Below are 19,550 nucleotides of genomic sequence, written 5' to 3'. Positions count from 1 at the left end.
CTTTACACATTGCCTTCTAAGTTAAGCCTGCATACTCTGTGCCAAGCTACCGGAGGGTAAGCACAGGATAATTTAGGTTGTCTTGTGGCTTACCTTGACTCGGATTCTGGTCCCTGTTTGGACAGTGTGCACACCTCTGCCAACTAGAGAACCAATTTCAAAACCTTCCCTATAGCGTCACTGCAGTTTTTAAAGAATAACAATAAAGCTATGGTGGATAATTTATTGTGGTATCTCTATATTCAAGCAATCCGTGTAGTGAACTGTTCCCGTTGAAAGGCAGATACTCTGAGCAGTTTGAAAAGCGATGTCATGAATGAAGTTCGTTTGCAGGAGGTTGTGGATTACCTCTTTTCAAGGTGATTTCCTTATATTAATCGTTTTTACACTGTCCACAAAATGTAACTTTTGCTATAGGAAGTGTCCATTAAAATGGACTTTGTGGGGTAGATTAGTCCTACATCCTTTTCTGTGAACTGCAGTATTACTATTAATCATGAGTACCTTGACAATATCTAAATATACTGACTGACCAAAGATAATCTGGCTTTAAGTCATCCTTGTTCCTCGCCAAGTGCTACTTTGGAGCCATCCAGATTTTACTCTTCCTTCTGTTTCAGGGAGTGGGCAGGGTGATACATATGAATGTGAACAGCTTTTGCATATTTGTTTTTAAGTTAAAAAAGGTTTCAGGTTTAATGCATGTCTAACTCTAGAGTAGCTAATTATTTATTTTAGCATTAGCAGGAAAATCGTTTGGCATGACAGTAAAGACATAGATAGTGGTTATCATTTCTCGTTTTCCTCATGCATTATATTTGTGAAGTGTGTTCTTGGTGCATTGTTGTATTTGCAGGCTGGCCAATCTGCCAGTTATTGTGCCCACACTTGAACTGTTTATATTCCACCAAATGCTGTTTGTATTCTGAACTCTTCAGAGCCTCCACCAGTCCCACAATCTCCTTTGGTCTAACTGTCTTACCCCACGGCCCCATGTTTTCCCTCCTTTGCCCTCGAATTACTAGGCGCTCTTTGTCACATTAGTCCGTCTTTCCACCATCCAATTCGAAAACTACTCACTAGTGCCTTAATACACTTGATATACCCTTGCTCTTCTCCTGTTTAACCCCTTTTTTGCAAGACACCCAGATAATGGGTAGAAAGGTGAAGGTTGACTTGCTTTGGCTTCTTGTTAGAGATTATGGACAGGTTGGGCCTTGGGCCAGAATCCTTGCACAGTGACCGCCCTCTTGTGACTCCCCTCAGCTCTTTTTCTTCTCCAGTGTACCAGTGTATCTAGCTTAAGTCCTTACCCTACTACCAACTCCATAACTTGTGGGAGTGCAGAATATCCTTTGTGTTGTTACTGCTTGCTTGATTAAGGACTGACCCAAAAGACTATCAACCATGACTGTCTATAACCAATGCATGACTGTAGGTTGCTTCTGAGGTGCTAATGTCTGGACTCAATAGGGTATTTACTGTGACTGCCTGTATAAAGTGTATTCCTATGGGTTGCCCCTTGTCACTCTTGAGTGTGCTTTACGGAGCATTTACCAAGACATCACCTGCTTGCTTCTAGGATGTTCCTTTTTCACTCTTGCTTGGACTTATTAGGGCATTTACCATGTGGAAGTTACTGTGGATGCCTGTATCAGTGCATGTCTGTGGGTTGCTCCTATGTTGCACAAGGGTGGGCTCTCTTAGGCACCTTAGCAAGAGTACAGTGTAATTTGTCTAATATTCATAATTGCCACTGATAAAAGGTGGACTGTGATTTGTTGTAGCTCGACATTAGGCCTTACCCGCCTTGATTTCTCACTTGCTACTTGTGTTTGTCTCCTTTCGTCACAGGTTGCCTAGCTTACTTTGGTGGACCCACCCATCTCAATGTGATCTCATAGCTCTGACTGCCCGTAACCTGGCTAAGCCTGTTGGTTGCTCCTCTCGCGCTCCTGCGTTGCCCCCAGAGGGCATCCACAAAAATTGCTTTTTCTCCTACTCGTATGTTACCACACTGTCACTTCTGGGTGGACTCAATATAATTTGCCATGGCTTCCTCTGTCTATGCAAGGCTACGAATTGCTGCGTGTAATCAGATCTTGCATGTGGGTTGCTCCTGTTACTTGTAGGTGGACTGTTTTGATGTGTTACCATAGCTCTGTGCACTGCTTTGGGGTCGCCCTTTTTTAATCCGTGGGGGGGGACTTTTAATAGTATTTGCCTTGGCTGCGCTTGTCCAGTGTGTGCCTGAGCATTACACTTTTCTGTAACCCGTAGAAGGTTTATCTCCTGCCGTGTTTTTCTATGTCTAGGGCACACCTGTGATTTGCTTATTTGTCATTCCCGTGTCGACTTTTCCGATTATGTAACACGGTTGCCTGGGTCCAATGCATGCCTGTTTGTTGCTCTTATGCACCTGAAAAACATATCATGTACTTTAACCTTTGGCCATCTGGCCATTCCTGCGTTACACTTTAGGCATAATCACAGCACCAACATCATAGTAATGATAGGAGGGTATTCCACATCTTTTAACACAACACCTAAACACTTCCACCATTGGACCCACTCACAGTCCGCACCCTTACACTCACTGCTTTAAGTTAATGTAAGGCACATGCATTCTAGCCTCTGTTAGCAATGCTAGGAGGGCATTCCACATCTTCTTACACAACACCTAAATGCTTCCGCGATTGGACGTACTCACAATTCGCACCCTTACAATATGGCAGCTGTAAGTTAATACAAAGCACATGCATGCTAGCCCTCACTTGTGTTGCCTGCGCAACACGTTACTGCTGCAATTTTCGTCAGGTTAAGAGCATAACTCCAGTCAGTTAGGCACTATTCGGAAGGCCACTGTGTAACCTGTCCTTCATTGCCCATCGGTGCTTCATCAGGGATTTTGAGAGCTATATAAAACTAATTTCACTACAAAAATTTATCAGTTTATTTTCTGTTTTGCCTGTCTACAAAAGTTAAACTGAAGTGTGAGAATTCTTACTTTTGACCCAGTGACGTGAGCCATGGATTTAACACGGATGTTAACAGAATCAGCCAAGTTGATATTTTTTCCACTAGCGATGGAACAACTTCTTCTTGGAAAATATCAAAGAAACTGGTGGTTGTGTAAGGAATCCAGCATACAACAAGATATACTGAAAGAAAAAATATATGATTGTGAACACATTAAAATAAGTCATTCATATTGAGTTTTACCTATATCCTATATGAAAGCTAAAATCTTCTAGTGTATAAAGGCACACAGAAAGCTCTTCGAATTATATTTAGTGTCCTTATTTAGTTTGTTTGTTATTTGTTCTTTTGCTATCCTGCAGTAGGGGTCTCCAATAGTTCGTATGTGAAGAGTTACTTAAAATCAATGCCTGACTTACGACCTGCTAACAAATATTGGTACCATAATAGAGGCCACATTAGACAAGATTATAAGTGGTCATTCCATGCAAGATTACCCATATTTACCATTTCGTTCTGTGCATGGGTCAGTTTACCAGCAAGAATGTCATAAAAATCTTAATCAGTTTGAAATACTTCTACATGAAAAATGAAGTCATATGAATGAATGAAGCCACATGAATAATGAAGCCACAGCAGCGAGACCCCTGTGGAATAAAGGAAACAACATCAGCAATATGTGTCTGCATTTTAGCATGAATTCTACTTATCTGAGAGCTGTTAATCAATTTTGGAAATACACTCATCTTTTCTTCAAACGTCAGTGTCTCAGTTTCTGAAAATGCACATATGTTGCTGTGGAAAAATAATTATTTTTAATTTTTAGTAAAGACACCCCAATCCCTCCAAAAACAAAAAAAAACTAATAAATGCTCTTTCACAGAAAGGTTTCTTCTTCCAAATACCAGTTTTCATTTTTAGCAACTGCACCTTCAGTCCTCAAACATCAGCTTGTCGTTTTTTATCAATTACTCACATGTACAACTGCCTCATATGACCATTATGTATCTCACTTGGCCATTCTCTAACATCATACCACCATATTGTGAAAACAAAAACACAATATGCCCAATTATGACATATCAACCCTTGTGATAGGGATGAAAACGTTAATGTCAAGTATGCCAACCATATGTCAAGACTGGCCATATTCAAACTAGAGTTGGCCACCATTGTGGTAGAAGTGGTACCAGTAGGGAAAGGATGCCTGCAATACGTTACAGGCAGCCACAAATATTTCAGGAGTTTAGGCCAAGAATGGCCACAGTTACGCCAGCCTGGACACCATGATGCTAAAGGTGAACATAACATGTCAACTCTTGACATCATTACTCCAGGAGTGATCACCATTATGCCAGGGTAGGGACACTTAATGGCAAGTGTGGTAAGGGTTCGACTCAAAATATAGAAGAATCATAATTGTGCAAAACCACCATTATGCAAGGCCTTGTCATCACTATGCTAATAATGGTGAACACTGTGCCAGAGATTAATCCCATAAAGCAAAGGAACAATCAAATGCCAGTGTTGGTCTCAGGTGCCAGAGGTTGTCTACAGGGAGACATAACTGTCAGGGATAGTCACCACACCAGGCACACACTCGCATGACTCAATACGTTTTCCATGACATTTGTTACCTCTACAGAGTACAGTTTTCACTGATTTGGAAAACCGCTGATAATACTGTTTGTCCTCGCTGTAAGTTTTGGTCGAGTGGTTGAATTTTTAAACTTTCTCGTACATTTCTTTGAATTGTAGTGTTTTGAGCTGATCTTTTTACCCGTGTTTTGATGGATTTGATATTAAGTTTGACAGTTTTGCCATCTATTGTCTGTCCAGCAATCTTGCGATTTCTCGCAGATCCTCTTGCCTTTGCACCCCATCTTTGTTTTCCCCATTTTAGTGCTACATTGTTCGAAAGGAGTTTGCATTCTTGTGCTATAGACCGAGTCATGTGAAGACCTCCTGACCACTGTATAATTTGACCCAATGTGCACTTCTCTGGTAATGGGCAGGGCAAGCTGGAGATTAGGCATTTCTGTTATTTAAGGTAAAAAATAAGTTTTGTCTTCTTCTGTTGCTGCTCAAATACCTCTTAAGACTGTCTTATCTGACTGAATTAAATTAGAAGTTATTTTCGAAGATGTACTCTGCCTTTCCACAAATTATCAAGGAACTGCTAGCATTTATGTCTATACAACTGTCTGTCCCTCAGTCAAACTACTATGATCACGTCTGAGATCTGTTGTGCACTAACCAATTCCAGCTCCATGATAAAGCTTGCTGTTGAGATTCATGACTTTATCATTAAACAAAATATCAACTTGCTATTTGTAACAGAAACCAGGCTTAGGAATACCTTCATATGGGCATTAAAATCATCCATGTAGATTGCCTTGCTCAGAAGTAGGGCAAGGTTGCCTTAATCAGTAAACAATTAATTGTGAACACTGCAGCATCTCCAAGGCTAACATGAGCTCTACATCCAATGTGGAGACTCATGCTTCAAACATTGGACTCCGTACCTTCTCTAACAGCAAAAGGATACCGATTTAGAGACTTGCTGACCCTTAAAAAATCTTTATTAATCATCTGACAGAAAGTATTACATTTCTTGCTCTGCTTTTCAACAAATTACTGGTTGTAGACCAAATTTTAGAGTGAATGAACGTGCCTTCTTGGCTACCTCGACTTCCTCCAACAGCATCGAATGGAATGCTGATTCGGTTAACTATTACTGACTCCGTCATTGGGTGGTTCAACTTCTTTAAACCTTAAACAGCATAAAACTGTATCAAACAAGCCCTGGTATACTACTGAGTTAACCATCGGCAAACGTAACTCTAGGAAATTGGAACGTTTGGCAGGAAACCTATTCTGATTCGGCTAAATTGTAATACAAGGCAGCTGTCAATTCTTACAAAAAATGTATTACACATGCTCAGAGCGCATACTATTCCAGCTGGATCAGTAGCCCTCGCTACCCAATTCAAAATCATCCGAAGGAATGCCCTGAGACATCCCATTTCCTCTCCTCCTTTCCTTTATTACCTTATCAGCAACGTGCATCAAAAATCCAACTTTTTCCTCTGGATATCCCTTATTATCGTACCCTGTCAAAGGATTCAGACTTGTCTCGGCTTAAATACCTCCCAAACTCCATTTCCTCTAATTTTTCGGTCGATTGTAGAAAGTTTCCAGGTGCATGGAAAGCAGGCAGTAGTCACCCCACAGTTTAAAAAAAGAAAGAAAAGTCAAAGCAGTCTCGGCAGTCATCTCCAGCTTCTCCAGTGGCTTTGCCCTTTCCAGATAAAGTTGTTGAAAATATAGTGAACTGTCAACATACACAATTCAGTGAATCAAATGGTATTTGGTATCCTTATTAATATGGCTTTCATTTATCCTATGCACTGAAATGGTGCTAGTGAAGGTAGAAAATAACATCCACTGGATTATGGATGGAGGTGAGCCTGCTACATTGGTCCAGTTAGAGCAGTCAGAAGTCCATGATTCTGTGTCCACCCTAATTGTGGATATGGGCATCAGGGACGAGAGTTGGAGTTGAATTAGTTCCTTCCTGTCAAAATGCTGCAAAACTGCTTCTTTGGTGTGTTTCATCTCTTAATATAAAAAGTTTTTATTTTGAGCTGAGCTGTACCCTATTTAGTATGTATATGGCACAGTTAGCAGCCCTAATATGTACTTAAGGAGTACATTTTTAATCCTATGCAAATGATGGGTAGAACATTTGAACTGCACTGACAATCACTCTTGTAACAACTGCAATACTCTTTCTATGCAGTCGTATCTTGGGTGAATGACTTCACTCTGCGAATTCACACACATAAGACAGCAGTTATTGTTTTTGGACATCCTTCCTGCGAGTCTTCATCTAGGTGCCCAGGATAACTGGGTTGTTCCCTGTTCCATTTATATTGTTCCAAATTTAAGTTATTTTGGTAGCAACCTCACTTTTGAAAATCATCCTCACGAGCTCTTTAACTGTGTTTATCATCTTATGTTCCTTGTTGACAATACTGTATCTTGCCCCACATATACACAGGAAATAGGTTGTCCAAGTATTAGCGATCTCACATCTAGACTACTGCAGTTCTTTTTAGGTCAGACTTCCTTACAGACTTATCTTCCATCTATAGCGTATTTAAAGTGTATCCAAAATGCTGCAGCACATTGAATCATAGGTCTCACAAAATGATTAAATTTTTTAGATTTCTTCAGTCACTCCATCGGCCTTCTTTTTAGAAAATGTGCTTCTGTAAGGCTGTAGGGCTTTGTTATAGAGCTATTTATCATTCCCCCTTATGAACAACCATTTCCTAAGATACATCCTATGATCACTGTATGGTAATCTACATGTCATACCTTGCTTTTGCCAGGATTCATCAAGGAGGTCATTCATTTTCAGTACTTCTGTCTAAAACTTGGAATTTTCTTCAGGAACTTTGAGCCCCTATCAGTCTTCTCTGTGATTTTGACTTCCCATAGATTCTTAAACATCATAATGCCATGTAGGTTCTTGTCTCTCTTTATTAAACTATAAACCATTTGATCAAAGTATACACACGTGTTCACACATCTCACACCCCCGCTATCCTGTTAGGCCCATCTTTGTCTCCATTCCCACTCTTACTCATGTACTCGTTGGCTTACGATGATTCCATGTAGCGCGTTCATGCTTGCATGCCACCTGCTCCACATGCTATGCATAGGTCTCGCCATCTAGTGTTGGGCTTGGAGTGTTACAAGTTGTTTTTCTTCAAAGAAGTCTTTTTTCGAGTCACGGGATCAAATGACTACTCCTTTCGGTGATTCGGACTTTGTTGGATTGTTTTCTTTCCGCTGTCTGGTTCGGACGTGTTTCCTCTCGCTCTGAGATTTCGAATCAGAAACTTTATAATAACTTTATTCTACCGTCGTTATTGTTTCAACCGCGTTTCCATCTGCAATCAAGCCGATAGTACCGTCGGAAATCAGAAAACGCCCTTTTGGGTGCTCGCTCCCTACTCAAGCCTGTTCAGGCCAACCACGCTGGAGCCTGATGGATCGGACTCCATTCCGATTCTGTCCTCGATGCCACGCAAAATTCCCCTACACAGATCAACACGTGGTATGTAATCTCTGTCTCTCTCCCAAACATCGAGAAGCAGACTGTGAAGCTTGTAGGTCGTTCTTGTCGAAAAAGACACTGCGTGACCGGACAGCTAGGAGACTCGAAATGGCGTTGAAGCATGCAGAGTCCACCGACACCTTAGAAGAAGACCAGGCCCAGATGGCTGTTTTGATCCAGGACACCGACTCCGAAGCAGACTCGGATGAAGACAGCCAACCGATCACTGCGGCTCAGAATGTGGGTACACCTGCCCCTACGCCCACTTCCAAGGGACCTATTAAGGCCTTGGGTGCACCACTGCCAGAAAGCCATGGTTCCACCCGAAAGCAAATCGTCGGCGACCGACCTTCGGGTTCGGCGCCGAAAAATGCCACACCTGTTTCGATGCCAGAGTCGAGCAAATCTATTAAAAGCTCCACATCCGAGTTGAGCCGACGTCCACACTCTTCGGAGTCTAAAATTCCACGTCCGGCTTTGGAGCCGAAACCACAGGCTGTATCTTCGGGACCGAAAAAGTTATTCACTTCGGAGCCGAAAAAATCTTTTTATACAGAGGAACAAGGACTTTCGAGCCGATTAAAACACAACTCAGACAATTGATGATCAATCCTCTAAAACAGCTAGAACATCAGAATATCTTTCTGAAGACTCAGATATTCAGCCAATCCTTGAGGTCATGGACAACAAACAAAGAAGGATACATATCCAAAAGGAGACTGGGAAGATCATTGATTCACCTCCTCCACAAACCAAGAGAAAGCTGGTGTTTCAAGAGACTCTTGAAACTGCTCCACCACCAGCAAAGATATTTAAAACGAAGGAGAAACCATTACCCTTACATATTTGTCCACCACATTCGCCACAACGTTCTTTCTCTCCACCACCTACTACCCCACCACCATTGCCTTCACCAACACATTCCCATACATAATCGCATGGAGATACAGTTGACCCCTGGGACTTGTATGATCCAGATCCCATACCATTGAATGACCCAGATCTCTATCCATCCAAACCTTCGCCACCAGAAGATAGCACGGCTTATACACAGGTCATTTCAAGAGCAGCTGCATACCATGGGGTTCAAATGCATGCTGAGCCTTTGGAGGAGGATTTTCTTTTCAACACATTATCCTCCTCTCACTTACAATACCATTGCTTGCCAATGTTGCCTGGTATGCCTAGACATGCAGACGACATATTTAAAGAACGTGTTAAGGCAAGAATTTCAACTCCCAGAATAAACAAAAAATACAAGCCAGCACCAACAGACCTGGTTTATATTACACAACAGGTACCACCAGACTCTGTTGTAGTCAGCGCTGCTAGGAAAAGGGCCAATAGCCAATCTTCAGGGCATGCCCCTCCCTCTGACAGAGAAAGCAGAAAGTTTGATACTGCTGGTAAGAGGGTAGCTACACAAGCACCTAACCAATGGCGCATTCCCAATTCACAAGCCCTGCTAGCGAGATATGACAGGGCACACTGGGACGAAATGCAAGAATCTTTACAATACCTGCCAAAAGAACATCAAAAAAGAGCTCAACAAATTGTTGAAGGTCAGGCAATCAGCAATAATCAAATAAGATCTGCTCTTGATGCAGCTGATACAGCAGCTAGGAGCATAAACACTAGCATAGCCATCCGTAGGCATGCATGGTTAAGATCTTCTGGATTCAAACCAGAGATCCAACAGGCAGTGCTCAATATGCCCTTTGATAAAAAAAAACATCTATTTGGACCTGAGGTTGACACAACTATTGAGAAGCTCAGGAAGGACTCTGACACTGCAAAAGCTGTGGGAGCTTTATACACTACACCTTATAAAGGTTCCTTTCGTAAACCGCAATTTAGAGGAGATTTCAAGCCCCAGTCTGCAGAGGCTTCCACCTCGCAAGCTAAACAAGGTCAGCAGCAATACCAAAGAGGAGCATTTAGAGACTCTTACAGAGGTCAACACTTCAGAGCCAGAGGCAAATTTTAAGCCTCAAAGAGTGTCACCACTCCCTCAAAACAGTGACTTCCTCAGTATACCACAACCCCACACATCTCCTGTGGGGGGCAGACTCCAGCAATTCCACTCCCAATGGCAATATATCACCACAGACCAGTGGGTACTTTCAATTATCCACAATGGTTACTGCCTAGAACTCATTTCTACTCCTCCAAACATTCCCCCTTGTTATCACAAGCTGTTCACAGAACACAACGTTCTGTTACAACAAACGGTGCAATTTCTATTACTAAAAGAAGCAATAGAATTGGTTCCGAAATGTCAATAGGGAACAGGAGTATATTCACTACATTTCCTCATACCCAAAAAGGATGGCACTCTCAGACCCATTCTAGATCTCAGACCACTAAATCTATATATCCTGTCTGAACACTTTCACTTGGTAACTCTGCAGGACGTCATTCCACTACTGCAAAAACAAGATTACATGACAGCATTAGATCACAAAGATGCTTATTTTCATATCCCCATACATCCAGCTCATCGAGATTACCTAAGGTTTGTAATAGCAGAAAACCATTACCAATTCAAAGTTCTTCCCTTCGCCATAGCAACAGCTCCAAGGGTTTTCACAAAATGTCTAGCGGTAGTAGCAGCTTACCTAAGAAGACAACACATACATGTCTTTCCTTGTCTAGACAACTAGCTAATAAAATCAAGCAATATTATACAATGCCAGGAACACGCTCAATACACAATAGAAACCATACACATATTGGGGTTCACAATCAATTACCAAAAATCTCATCTTCAACCAGCACAGGTTCAACCTTACCTAGGTGCTATTCTCAATACCCAAAAAGCCATAGCCTATCCAAAAACACAAAGGATACAAGCTTTTCAAAATCTCATATCACAGATAGAGCCCAATCAACGTTACACTGTAACATTTATCATGAAACTATTGGGAATGATGGCATCATACATAGCAATAGTACCCCATGCAAGATTAAACATGAGAACACTACAACCGTGCCTCTCACGGCAATGGTCTCAAGCATAGAGTCAATTGCAGGATCTAGTGTTGTTAGACCACCAAACACACAGATCTCTTCAATGGTGGAATCACAACAATTTAATAAAAGGGCAGTCATTTCAGGACCCTGTGCCTTAGACCTCAATAACAGACGCATCAATGAAATGGTTGGGGAGCTCACCTCAACAACCTTAACAAAGAAGGGGAATGGAATTCAATACAGTTAACTTATCACATAAACCATTTAGAATTGTTAGCTATGTTTCTTGCCCTAAAAGCTTTTCAACCCCTTCTCAAGCACAAAACAGTTTTGAGAAAAACAGACAGTATGACAACAATGTATTATCTGAAGAAACCAGGAGGGACACATTAATCTCAACAGTCCCTTCTATCCCAAACAATTTGAAATGGGCAATTCACAATCACATTTACTTGCTTGCTGAATACATCCCAGGGATACACAATCAGCTAGGAGACCTACTAAGCAGGACACAGCAACAGATACATGAATGGGAGATTCACTTTCAGGTACTTCAACAGTACTTTCAAATGTGGGGAACACCAGAAATAGACCTATTCGCAACAAACGAAAATGCAAAATGTCAAGACTTCGCATCCAGACACCCACACCCTCTGTCCAGGGGCAATGCTCTATAGAACAACCGGTCAGAGATATTTGCTTACGCTTTTACCCTTCTCACGATAATTCAATTTCTGGTCAACAGACTGTGTCACACCTCTCGCACCATGATACTCATAGCACCCAGGTGGGCACGGCAACATTGGTACACAACATTCCTAGATCTGTCAGTAGTACCTCATTGCAAACTTCCAAACAGACCAGATTTGTTAACACAGAACGAAGGTCAAATCAGACATCCCAATCCCAGTGTTCTCAATTTAGCGATTTGGCTCATGAAGTCATAGAATTTGGATACTTACACCTTCCATTAGAATGCATGGAAGTTCTAAAACAGGAATGAAAACCTATAGCTAGGCAATGCTATGCTAACAAGTAGAACGTTTTGTTTACTACTGTCAGCCCAAAATATAGACCCACTTAAAGCATCAATACAAGCAACCACATAAAGGAAATCCTATCTCTAAACAAGGATTAGCTAGATGGATTGTAAAATGCATCCAAACATGTTACATAAAAGCTAAAAGACAACTTTTAATAACACCTAAAGCACATTCCACTAGGAAAAAAGGTGCTTACATGGCTTTTCTAGGTAACAGACATATGTAAAGCTGCCACATGGGCCACTCCACATACATTTACAAAACATTACTGTGTGGATGTATTTTCAAAGCAAAAGGCCAATGTTGGTCAAGCTGTACTTCATTTCGTTTCAAACTTTATTTCAAACTACTTCAACTCCTACAAGCTAGCCACCGCTGTTTAGGGAGAAGGACTGCTTTTTAGTCTATGCATAGCATGTGTACCTGCAGCTACACATACCATCGAATGGAAAATGCCATTTACCCAGTGTACATCTGTTTGTGGCATGTAGTGCTGCAGATTCACATGCACCTTCCCTCCACCCCGGAAGCTCTAACTCCTTCCTACACCCTTCTGCAGGAAAACAATCTAACAAAGGAGTCGATGCCCATGCGCACTTTCCCCGAAAGGAGGAGTCATTTGATTCAGTGACTTGAAAAAGGCCTTCTTCGAAGAAAAACAACTTGTAACACTCCGAACCCAACACTAGATGGCAGGACCTATGCATAGCATGTGAATCTGCAGCACTACATGCCACGAACAGATGTACACACACACACTCAGTCTCTCACATACACACTGTCTCACACACACTCACTTACTCTGTAACAGATAGCTGGAGACCTGCAACAAGACCAGTCACCGTGCAACCTGTCCTAGGATGATTGTGCCATTGGTTTCTCTCGCAGCCAGCCTGAGAGTCTGGAGTTGATCAACACCCACTAGAGGGGTAGCAGTGCTTTGTGAGGAGCAGCACGTCCTCCAGGAGTGCCTATATAGTGGCACAAGGCTTTGTTCTATTTTTATATTTATATTTACATCAACAGCAGGATTACAGAAAGGAAAAATAGGTCATAAAAACCTATGCAATCAGGATGATTTTACACGAATATTGATATATTTACTATAATTCACTTTTTAAACAAATTCATTTTAATTTTGCCATGGTGGGCCAAACCCTGAACATTTAAACGAAATAGGCGTAAAGAGTAACAAATGTAATGCAAATGCATAAGTTTACTCACGTTTTCAAATGTTGCTTTCACTTTATCCTTCAGCCTTTCAGTGAAGCATGTGCAGTTTTACGTTATTTAAATATGTAAATAATTCTGATTTATGTAATTTATATTTGTTGGCATATTGGCATATATGTGCCTATCGGGCAAAAGTGTCTGAGTGGCATACAAGAAACGACCTTCACCGTAATAAGAAGCGAGATGCATCGTATCCTTGCTTTATCAAAGAAGTGCCTCTACTGCTCCACATGGATAGTGGCACGCCTATTTGGTGTTAGGGTGGCGTGTTGATTCTTTTCATATGAATGTCTTGTTCATCGTCTTTCAGTGAGCTGCTTTCATTCATTTGCTTCTACCTTTAGGAGTTTTTGAATTGCTTGATTGGAAATCAGACTCCAGGAACCACTTTTAGAGATGTGATTGGCAGGAAAAGAGGGGGGGTACACTGGGGTTGGGACAAATGGTAGGCATAGAAAGATCAATTATTTGTTATATGCTTTTTGTGTTCGAAGAGAAAGTAAATATTTCTTGGCCCTGTGATCCCTGTTATTCGCGCTCTTTCCTCTGATGGAAGGGCTCACTGCCTCCTTGTTCTTCTATGCCTCTCAACATTTTCCCTGTCCATGGCCTCCACTCACACCCCTGTGCCATTTTCCATTCCCATTTCTCGCCTCCGTTTCTAGATTGCATTTCCTTAACACCCCGAGTTCTGCCCCTCCCCTTCTCTGTGCCTGTTTTTGGCCTTCTCCTTTCCCCCTCTGCCTACATACTCTCTTCACGATCAGATGGGCTTGATGTAGTTCTGCCTCACCAGCCTGTGTACGTGGCCTTCAGGTTAAGTGACACCTCACTAACACACTCCACTCCTATGATGGCACTACTTGTATCTCCTTTTCCATCGTCACACACATCATCACCTTTACCATTGCCTTTCAAACTTTCTCCTATACAAACGGCAAAACAATTGGCTTTGGCAGAGCTTGTTGCAGTTGCTGTCTGAATATGCTAACAAGTACCATTTTGATTAGCAGGGATGGTTGCGGGTACAGTAAAGTGAAGGAAGACTGCTTGATTGTATTGTATCTTTCCCCATTCAGGAACTCTGCGTACTTGTGGAAACGATGTACATCACATGCAATAAAATAGTATATATTTAATGACTAAAACCATCTTCTGCTCCCTTGTCACTTCTTTCTGGAAAGGTTTTGTACCTTGTGCTGCGTAATGCAACATTAGCATTCTCAGACATAACGTGCCAGTATAACATCCTTTACGTACACTCACACTCCTGGGACCACAACCATTCAAAATTTTCACTTTGTTAGACTTGTTAAATTTACATTCATTGTGCCTAAATGTTGATATCTTCAAAACTTGACATAGATCTTGTATGTTATATATGCATTGATTCATTCTGTTTTGGCGAGCGGAGATCTGGAAGATTGTTAACTTTGACAAACAATGCAATCTTGCCTGTTAGTGTGGTTTTGGAACCACTGCTGTAAACTCTGTCTTAGATCTAATTCCACATAACTAAATATTGACTAAAGAGGCTTTTATGGATTTTTGGTAAATCAGCCTAATCAATAATAGAAAAAGGTTTGTAGGTACTCTAAGTACATACACAAATTATTAATTTGCTTTATTTGCTTCATTACAAAGGTCTGTGCATTGACTCTGAAACCGTATCTTCTGGAACAGGCTTCCCTCAACTCTGAAATGATCAGATTCTGAGGTTTCTGAAAAATGCACCCATGGATTTGTCATCGGAGGCTGCTTTTACGTTTAGTACCCCCATCTCTGAACCCCCCCCCACACCCGCACCACCCCAGGTTGGGTCCGATTAGTATAGGACTGTCAGTCTAGAAGTTAAGACCTAAACAATATCATTCTGACATTTCAAGCAAATTATACAGTACTGTTATTTCCTATCCCCCTTCCTCCAGACTACTGGAATGTCCTAAGCGGGAGGTGACAAAACAAATGTCAATGCAAGTGCACTTCAGTTGCTCTCATGTTGGTAATACTATTACCCAGCATGAGAAAAGTGCCAGGATTGACTGAAGCTGGCTGGTTTGGCGCACATTCAGGGCCTGAGAGCCTGTGCCTGTTCACCACCTGGCTGTGTAACACAGCCCGGGTTGGAGAGATTTCAATGCGCATGTCGGCTGGCAGTCATAAGACAGCCTACCTAACCGGCAGGTGCACTTGAGGGCCCACCACTCCTCCTTGCAGCAGTCCAGGAAGCAATGACCCAGTCCCACCATAAGACTCTGCTCAGCTGGCAGCTTGCAGGATGAAAAATAAAATGGTAATACAATTGTTTTATTATCATTTTATTTTTCATGATTGACTTTGCTGGGCTCACAGCAGTGGGGTGACGCTCCTCCACCCTAATGGGGGAGCCGCCAAAAAAGACGAAGTACAATGGGGGAAAGATCTTGAGCCAACCATAAGAACTGTGCTGTGGCCCCAGCATTTCTATCTCCCCAGCATTTCTATCTCCCCTTCCAAATGATGAAAGGGATACGATCATCTTTCCTTACCTCAATGGCAGCCATACTTCTACAGTTAGTCACAAAAGGACCCCATTCCATAATGGTGCTCACATGATGCCACCCTCTGTTACATCTGTCTGTTGAATTAGGCATGCTCCCCTATTGGAGCACAAGCATGCCAGGCACTGGCAGTGAGCAATGGATCATAAAAACGAGATGACTTCATTTTGCAGTCTCTGCAAATTATTACCATTGCCCCATGCTTCCTGAACCAGGTCCTGGATCTCCACCATCTGGACCCTATTTGTATTTCTGGCTTTTTCCTCCTAGGCATTGTTACTACTGGCTATAAACATATTTGATCTCCCTTTTATTTCAATGCTGAGCAACCCTTCTATGTACCCTAGTTATGATGAATAGTTGTTGTATCAGTAGAGCGGTCACTTTTTAGGAGCATTAAAGTGTCTTTGCATTGTGACTGGGTTTCAATGTGATTTCTTTGTGTTTCGTCAGTTTCTTTGGTTGTTTCATTTCTTTTCTACTCTTCGTTTCCCAAGAAGCTGCTTTTCCTTGTTTCCTGTTACACATCTACACCAAGCAGGGTGCTTTTTGCCCTATTTACTTAGAATTTGTAATTTCACTTTCACATTATCCCAGAAACAACCTCGATTTTAAGAACTGCACTTCTTTCTGACAGAAGCAGAAGATTGATAACTCTCTAACCATAACAATTAAAAACAAAAAAAACGATATTTTAAAACAGTTCGTCATCCTCACTGCAAATAAGCAAGACAGAAAGTGCATCTCCAAATGCAAAACATTTTGTTACTGCATAATCGTTGGATCTTCCCTCATCGGTGTAGAATCGTATTAAACAGCTGTTGGGTCAAACAAAACAATCTGCTGCATTCCAGAAACACGAATAATCAGATCAGCTTATATGTCTGCCACTGCAAGACATTGTGAAATTGCATAGTCATTGCAGCATTAACCATCGGTCTACAATCAGAGGCTGTAATTACTCAAGGAATCCATCAACTACATTAAAGGTGAACCGATGGAAAATGCCCAAGTGCCGGAAAATGTCATGTGACTGGAGAGATATGAGGCTTTCCCAGGGTTTTGGTAAAGAGGTGTGCCTAGGTCTGCATGAGCCATACGTGCGAGTTTGTCTGTCCTCCTCACCCAATGTCATTTTTGCACTGTTGGCTACAAGTTTTGAGATTACCTGTGGCAGAAGATTTAGACCCATAGTGCCCTGCTCATCTAAAAGTTCTTCTGAGCTTCTCACATAGGAATTCCATTCCAACTTGTGGTCTTTCATGCCTTGCCCGATCAGTACTTTAAGGGAACCTTTTGGGCTTACTTACATTTAGCGGAATAGCCCAGGAACCGTGCTTTCGACGTGAGTGACTATTTGTGTAGGCCAAATTCCAAGCGTATTTAAGAAGACTGAGTGGCATCGGGCAGATGGAACAAACACCCATAGCACTGGGTTTGGGCTTGGTCCAGCCTTGCTGCCAAGTGGTCTGTGAGTATCAGTGTGGCGTGAGTTAGAGGTGGCACGAGCTTTGCATTAACCACTTTGCAGGCACCTGTCAGATCTGTGCCCCGATTTATTTTTTTCTGCCAGTTTCTTAAAGCTCATCGTCTTGGCCAAAGCACTGTCTCTAAGATAAGAAAACTGAGTTACATGCGAGTCATGCTGGTTAAAGTTAATGCCCAAGAACTTTAGGTTTAGTACTTGTTTCAATTGTATGTCATCCATACCAAGTCTAAATTTGTTGGAGCTCTTGGTGCGACCAGTTCCGAAGGCCATTATTTTGGTTTTGGAGTGGTTGCAGTATTGTGCATTATTGTGCAACAGCCTTCATAGATCATTGCAGCCCCACTGTCCTATGATCGAATATCAGTGTATCATCTGCATACTGACAGCAATGTATGTGGGAGCCTGCAAACCTAGGTGGGAAGGCACAGGTTGTAGCAAGTGCGTCATTTATGTCTGCCAGAAAAAGATTGAACAGGAGCGGAACTAGGATACATGCCTGTTTTACACCAGTGTTGGTCCAGATCTTATGCGTTGTGACCATGTTTGGCGATATTTTCACTTGCACCCAGGTGTTGGTGTAGAAGCTCATAATGACTCTGTAGACTTTCCGGGGTGCGCCAATTATACCATTTCTGCCATAGTCGCATTTTGTCCACTTCATCAAAGGCTGTAGTAAAGTTGATAGATTTAGGGGGCGCCTTTGATTGAGGCTGCCTCAATCAGGGATGAAAGAATGATCAAGTTGTCTTCAGTTCCATGGCCACATCTGAAGCCAGATTGAGTGATGGGAAATAAGGTCTTAGCGTTGGCCCAATCTTCTAGATCACTGTTCAAGACTTTTGCAAAACATTTTCCATCAATGTCAAGGAAAACTATGAGCCTAAAATTTCCTGGTCGATCACACGCTCCTTTATGAATCACAGTTACATTGCAGCCTCTTCAACTGTCTGGCACGAAACAGAAGATCTCAGCAGTTTCATTCAAATAGCCTATATTTTTAGCAATCCATGTCCCATCAGCTGAAATACCTGTTCTTTCTAGAGGTTGTCTCTTGACCATCAGGGAAAAGTCCATTGGAACTCGAGTTTTAGTATGAGCAACACAAGAGTAAAATCAGAGTGAGTCATATGCCTAACATCTTGACACAGTCTGTAGTGCTCTTAGGACTCGTACTCACTGTTCCCTCTACCAAGATGCCTTCACTGTATGACCTAACCATTGCTTGCAGCAGGGTGCCCACTAGTGGAATTTCTTGTTTGATGGCCTCTCGGAGGCTAATGCTTCCAGCAGACTGCAGAAGTGTCCTCAGGAGTATAATCTCAGCAGCTTGGCAAAAGTCAATATTACTGTAAATATGTTCAAGTTGACTTGGGTGCTTGTCTTTAAACAAAACCTTTCCAGGACATCAGAGAGCTTCAAAGTGACAGGGCTTCAATTGCTTCATCCAGTCATGGTTTCACCAAGCCCAGAGTCCCACCCTGGTGATCCTAGGCCAACTATAAGTACAAGGAAAAAGACACTAAAATGCAGGTGTATGGCTGTCCCTGTCCTACGCATGATTCTCGAACACAAGATACATACTAGTGAGCAACAGTTAGAGTTCTGAGGTATATGATAATAACCAAAAGAATCAGTAAAGTGATCCTACATTGTGCTCTCTACCACTACCAGCGAGACTCATTTTCCTGCATAGCAGTAGATTTGACTGATCAGTGCCTTCTTCTCAGTCTTTCTCATGACACGGCCTAGTTATAAAGAAGGACTCTTTGGATTATTTGGACCTTTTTGTCTGTGGTCTTCTGACTGTTTATGCAAGGAGATGTACTTTGTTTAATGTTATCCTCGATCACTTACAGCAAGTGAACTAAGGTTTTCCCCTAGGAACATGCCACGATTTGGAGAAACCTAGTGTCCTTATAGAGGCTCTGGTGTTGATTGGGCAGAAGCCTCATTCTTTTCCAGTGCTCCACAGTACAAATTGTAGTACAGTCAGGCACTAGGATTACGCTATCTTTGTGTTTATCCATTTTCTGATGTACTGCTTTGTGATTTATGTACTGTTTAGTAGGAACATCTTCATTCTTTAGCCTTTCCATTTCTGGGCATGACAGGAACAGTTTGTAACATATCATACCATCTTTGCCCGGCAGATTACAAAACCACAC

General features: G+C 41.9%; 1 protein-coding gene and 1 long non-coding RNA gene across 2 annotated transcripts in view; one reads left to right on the top strand and one right to left on the bottom strand.

The window, feature by feature from the left end:
• Positions 1-19,550, top strand: part of SEC23A (SEC23 homolog A, COPII coat complex component) — a 754,311-nt gene that overhangs the window by 380,242 nt on the left and 354,519 nt on the right. The window lies entirely within an intron of this gene.
• Positions 1-19,550, bottom strand: part of LOC138260279 (uncharacterized) — a 54,407-nt gene that overhangs the window by 14,247 nt on the left and 20,610 nt on the right. The window contains exon 3 of the long non-coding RNA XR_011198836.1: positions 3,008-3,161. This is a non-coding gene — a long non-coding RNA (uncharacterized lncRNA). The remainder of the gene's footprint in view (positions 1-3,007; positions 3,162-19,550) is intronic.

This window comes from Pleurodeles waltl, chromosome 9, assembly GCF_031143425.1.
Source record: "Pleurodeles waltl isolate 20211129_DDA chromosome 9, aPleWal1.hap1.20221129, whole genome shotgun sequence".
Taxonomy (NCBI): Eukaryota; Metazoa; Chordata; class Amphibia; order Caudata; family Salamandridae; genus Pleurodeles; species Pleurodeles waltl.
Note: the sequence above shows the minus strand (reverse complement) of the source record. Positions and strands in the feature narration are given on the sequence as shown.